Source organism: Felis catus, chromosome A3 (assembly GCF_018350175.1).
Source record: "Felis catus isolate Fca126 chromosome A3, F.catus_Fca126_mat1.0, whole genome shotgun sequence".
Lineage (NCBI taxonomy): Eukaryota > Metazoa > Chordata > Mammalia > Carnivora > Felidae > Felis > Felis catus.
Genome location: NC_058370.1, coordinates 134,728,266 through 134,734,569, shown reverse-complemented (window position 1 = coordinate 134,734,569; position 6,304 = coordinate 134,728,266).

The following is a 6,304-nucleotide window of genomic DNA, read 5'->3' as shown; positions in this document are numbered from 1 at the left end:
CAAGCCACTAAAACCCAACCCAAGTTGCATAAATGATGGAACCAGAGCCGTAAACACCGCCTCTTTCCCCTAAACTCAACATAGTGATTTTATTCTTTTTGGCTTTGCCTCAGACTCTTCTATCAACCAATTATTTTCCCCCTGAAACTCAGGAATAACATGAGGTAAAGCCTCTCCTTTTCCAAATTACAGAGATCTAGAGAAGCAAAGGTTGAGCAGGAAAAAAAAAAAAAAAAAAAAAAGGATGACTGTAAAGTAAGTGTAGAGGTGAATGCACCGAGCTCCCAGCTTTGGCCCACCAGTACACACACGCTCACCACGCTTCTCCTTTGTAGATTCTGAACAAGTTTCATGAGCCAGTATCTCACAAACATCTGCCTTCATTATAATTATATTTCTATTTCAGCTGCACCAAGCTATTTACAGATGAGCCTGTTCATAAAGAGCTTTATAATTAAGCAAACAGAAATATCTTTTTATAGGATGCAGATCTAGGGGTGATAATCACACACAAAATACACAGCAACAGTTGCAAATAGAGTGTTTAACGCTAGTTATATAGTTAGTGATGTGCTCAATAAAGCCTGACATGTCTTTGTTCCTAAATACAAGAAAATATGGTCTTTGCTACACAGCAGTGTAAACTGTCTTCTTCTCCTATTTTTTTTTTTAAGCAAAGGCCATATTTTTCAGGGTGGGTTCTTAAAATGTGTGTGCATGTGTGTGTTTTATATAACAACAGGGTTACAAAACACACACACACACACACACACACACACACACACACATATCCTCTGGCTTAGCAGGATCTGAAACCTGCCTGGTTCTTGGAGAGAGAGAGAGAACTGATTCTAAATATAAGCAGCAATGTATGGAGGCACAGAGTGTGACAGATTAAATTAGTAGATAGTAGATATTATGTGAAGATACCATGGAAGTAGCTGCCAGACAAAAAGAAACGTAAAATACTAATCACAGCATAAAAGAAATTTCTTGTGTTCTAGTTAAAACCTGACTAAAGCACTCGGTTTCCCAGGAGGACCAATCTTTGCTTGTGTGCATTTTGGTAACTCTTTAGTCTGTGAGTCCCAACACTATGCTTTGAAGTTGTCCTTTGATGAAAGTGTTTGCTTTGCCATTTGTAAACTTTCTGGGCCATCCAGAAACTATGCAATCCCAAAGATTTTGAATAGAAAACAGCCATTGTTGGGGTGCCTGGGTGGCTTGGTCGGTTAAGCATCTGACTCTTGGTTTGGGCTTAGGTCATGATCTCATGGGGCCATTGAACGTGAGCCCTGGGCCAGGCTCCACGCTGTCAGCACGGAGCCTGCTTGGGACTCTCTCTTTCCTTCTGCCCCTCCCTCACTCGTGTGCTCGTGTGTTTTCTTTCTCTAAATAAATAAATAAACTTTAAAAAAAGAAAATGGCCATTGTTTGCTAAGATTCAGCTTTGGTATAGAAAGATTCATAGATCCATATATATCACATGATGCTATGGTCCTAAAAGTTATATATGCAGCTCATGCATTGTTCTTGAGAGTGTAAAATGGTGTAATGTTTTAGAAAAATGATCTGACAAGGGCATGCATGTACACACACACACACACACAGAGTCTTAAAATAGCCATGTCCTTTGACCTGGTAATTTCTTTTTTTTTTTTTATGTTTATTTATTATCAAGAGAGAGTACGAGTAGGGGAGGGGCAGAGACAGATGGAAACACAGAACCCGAAGCAGGCTCCAGGCTCTGAGCTTTCAGCACAGAGCCTGACTCGGAGCTCCAACCCACAGACCAGGATCATGACCTGAGCCGAAGTCGTTTAACTGACTGTGTCTGAACCACCCAGGCACCCCATTGACCTGGTAATTTCAAATGAATGAATATACATGAAATACAAAGAAGCCCAAGAAGCATTAATAAAATAGCTTTTATAGAACACGATGTTTATCATATTATTTACTATTGTTGTAAAAAAGGAAATGTTCTCAAATGTCCAATTGTAGGGGAATTTAAAGCTTATTTATAGAACATGCATTCAATGAAATGTCTTCTAGCCTTAATAAACTAGTTTTCTAAAACCTTATAATGATTTGGAGGAAGGTTTACTCTCTAATATTAAGGGACAAAAACACAGTAAATTACGGGATATAATCTCAACTATGTAAAGATAGAAGCACAAAAAAACCAAAAAAAAAAAAAAAACAGAATGAAACATATCAAGATGCTAACAGTGGTTAGCTGAGAGATGGGTTATAAGTGCATTTTATTTCATTCTCCTTTTAAATGTTTACTTATTTTCGAGAGACAGAGTGCAAGCGAGGGAGGGGCAGAGACAGGGGGACAGAGGATCCGAAGCTGACAGCACAGAGCCCAGGGCACAACTCCAAGTCAGGAACAATGAGACCATGACCCGAACCCAAGTCGGAAGCTGAACCAACTGAGCCACACAGGCGCCCCTCATTCTTTTTAACAAAGTGAATTTTCAAAATTTCAAATAATAAACTTTTACTAATCTCAGGTTCAGTAGAGGCTATTTAAGAAACTATGGGCAACCTCACCGTGCACAGTAATGATAAGAGTTGGAACTGTTTAGCTTTGCTTTAGAAGGCTTGCCTCGTTGACTGGAGCTGGCAAACACTTTCCACTTATTTATTGAATGTCGCGGTGTCTCGGGGCCCATGGCCTGCCCGGTCTCTTAGAATAGGCATTCTGTAGACACTAAGGGTTTGTGCGTGTGTCCCCAACACAGCCACACTGGTTCCTTAAGTGAAGAAAAGTGAGACCGCTGCTTGAAAAGGCCATGGGCTCTGGGTCTGCAAGTTGTACCATTTTAGCACATTTTCTCACTCGTTTCCCTGGGCTTCTCTCTTGTTCTGTGTGCACGTGTGTTTCTCTTTGCCCCTAATTTTCCTCCAAGCCTCTTCATATCCTATGGCCCCCACACCTACCTCTCTCTTCACAACTCATAAGGAGGAAGAACCGACATTTATGGAGTTTGGGCAAGATGCCAGGTGGTTTTCAATTTGGTGAAAACTTTTCACTTCACACTGTCCATGAGAAGCGGTTATTCCGACCTCATTTCAAAGGCGAGCCATCAAAGGCCCAGGGATTTTGCCCCAAGTCATCTGGCAAGGAAGGGGTAAAGTAGAAATTCAAACTTCTCATGTGTCTCTGACTGAATCAAGTCCTCACCCATGCCATTCAAAGTTCTCTGACATTAGACTCCACAAACCCACTAGAGGGGGACTCTGATGTGAACCTCAAAAACTGGAATCTAGTTCCTAGGCCCATTTCAACCCAGTGGGTGTGAGTCACCCAGCCATCTGCCGAATCCACTCTATCTCCTTCACCTGCTTCCACAGACAGCTTTGATCACTTGCAAAATTAAACGTAACAATGAGCAGGAACAAAATAAGAACAAGATGATACCAAAGCAGTTCCGAGGAGCAGATTAATTAATGTTACTTGACATCAGATTGACCTGGCCCCTGGGTGAGTCCCTCCTTGGGCTCTGTAGGCACGTATGAAGAGCTGCTCCCTTTCAGTTTTAGGACACTTGCCTGTTGTTTGAAGAGATGTTTTCTGAATGTTGTCCAGGGTTTGATAAATTGATTAATATTCAAGTCCACCACCCGTCAAAACGTTGTGGACCTGGAACACATTTCCAGAACTTCCAGGTCAAAGGTCGGCTGGCTTGTCCACAGCCATCGGGCCACATCGGTCCATCTGACCTCTGGAACCTCTACAATGTCCCAAAATGCAAGTACCTAGGTTCGTGCGCCATGTTCTAGATTTGGGTAATATGGCTCTTTCTCCAGCATTTTCAAGTCACTGCCACCTGCATTCTTCCCTGAGGGGGAGAAAAAAAATCCCCAAATAGCCTCATCTCAAAAAAGGAAGAGCTTTTACTCTCCCAGACTCCTCTCTGCCTTACCATCCTGGCTCCCTCCTTTCATAACCCCATTTATTAAAATCCTTCCCCCGGGGTCCTGTCATTCATCCGTGTCCCGGCTGAGCATCACACATGAGCAGGGCCGGCTTCACGGGTGTACGATCTCTGCAGCCACACCCAGCCTCACACTTGGTAGAGCTCTGAATTCCATTTAACACTCCGCCATCACTGTGTCGATATTCTTAACGACTCCAGAACAAGGAACCCTCTGTTTTCATTTATCACTGGGCTCTGAAAACTGTACAGCCAGATGTGCCCAGTAATCTACTTGTGTTTCTGCACAGGGCGGCCCCTTTCTTGGGTTCTTCTGTGGGCCTCCAAGATACACAGCCCGCCAGGCCCCTCAAAGCTTTCTGGGTGCTATTGTGTTATTGTCTGCTCTCCTGAAATCATAGCATCACAGATCTCTTATTCCAAAACCAGGGCTGCTCTGAGTGCTTTCCCTTTCCCTTTGCCCGGCATTCCAACGGGGCAGAGCCCCCACATTTCTACACCGGCCTCCTCTTTCTGTCTCTTCTTGGTTGAAGTTCGCATGACTCCTAAAGCTTCATCCATCGCCTCAATGTCAATGGCTAAAAAAGAAACTTGCATTTCTATGGCCTTCCTCTTCACCCCTTCAAACCTGAATTTCCACATACAAATTTGCTTTGACTTTTAGCTCCTCCAGCAACTTAAATTCAACAAGTACAAGATCCTACTCGTCACTGCTGTCTTTAAATTGGCTCTTTCTACAGCCTTCTCCTTATGGTCAACAGAATGTCCTATCATAGGAACCCATACCTCAGTATAATTTCTGAAACCCTTCACACCGTCGTCTTACCCATCCAATCAATCCTTTTGTCTCCACACATCAAGTCTCATAACAAACCCATTGCTGCAACCCACCCAAAGCCAAGCGGGTCACAATTACAATTACGAGACACTTTTTGGTAAATATCTGAAGCCACCGACAGCTGGAGTCAGGTAAGGACTCTGGGTTTTTCTCTGAAACATCAGATGGTACACCTTAATGAAAGTAAGTCTCCGCTGAATTCTGACACACACATTCACCTATAAGGAGGCAAACACACATCCAACAACCTGTTCTGTTGGACTGGAGAAGTCCAGCCCTCTATGCTTTCCAATGCTGAGTATTTCGCATGAAATGTCCCATCGGTACTGATGTGACAATATTCTAGCAGCATCATTCAGCCGATCTTCTAGTTCAAGTCATGTGACAGAAATCTTCCCCGCGTCAGCTGAACACAGAAGGGCTTGGAATCCTTAGCCTGGGGCCTTATTCCAAAGAATGTTGGCAATTAGGCCCACTGGGTTTTTCTAGCTTGTTCACACAAGGGCAGAAATGACTGTGTAATTTATCTAAGCAGTCCATATGTGTTTCTTCATCAGTTTTATTTAATTAGTAGTTTTAATTATGTATTAAGCACCAGTGGACCCAGCAGCTAAAAAATCATAATACAGGCTGAGACCTTGACAATAAGCTACATCTATGGTGTTTATGGTGCTTCCATTCTAAACTTCACCTTCACCAGGCGTAACCAAAATCCATGCCCACCATTTCTTGCTCTCCTGTTTACGTACTTCTATTGCATCTATATGTGTTCCTAAAAATAAGTGTAGACACACAGTTTGATTGTAATTATTTTTAACCAAAGGAGATTATGTCAGGTGTGGTCTTTCCGAGTTTCCCACCTACAGTAACTTGCTAATGTACCATCACCACGTGGTGATAGTTTGCTTTGACTATTTAATGGCATTGCTTGACCCATCCACATGCTAGGTGGTGGCCACTTAGGTTATTTCCCGCTTTTGTTTTTTTTTTTTCTCTCTCTCTTTTGGACAACACTGCTACAACCATCCTTGAACAAACCTCTTGTTATACATATACAAAAATTTATCTTGAGTATAAACTGAGTTTTGGAACTACTAGGTCAATAGAGTAGGTGAGTGTTTGGAAGAAAATGCCAACTGTCCCCCACCACGGTCTCAGAAGTGGACTTTCCTACCAGCAGTGTAAAAGAGCTCTTCTATGATATGCATCTCTCCAGCATTTGATATTGTCCAATTTAAAACATTTTTTTAACATTTATTTATTTTGAAAGATAGAGAGAGACAGAGTGTGAGCAGAGGAGTGGCAGAGAGAGAGAGGGAGACACAGAATCCGAAGCAGGCTCCAGGCTCTGAGCTGTCAGCACAGAGCCCGATGTGGGACTTGAACCCACAAACCACGAGATCATGACCTGAGCTGAAGTCGGACGCTCAACTGACTGAGCCACCCAGGCACCCCAATGTTGTCCAATTTTTAACTTTTGTCAACTGAATGGTATAAAATGTTATAAAATTATTGCCAA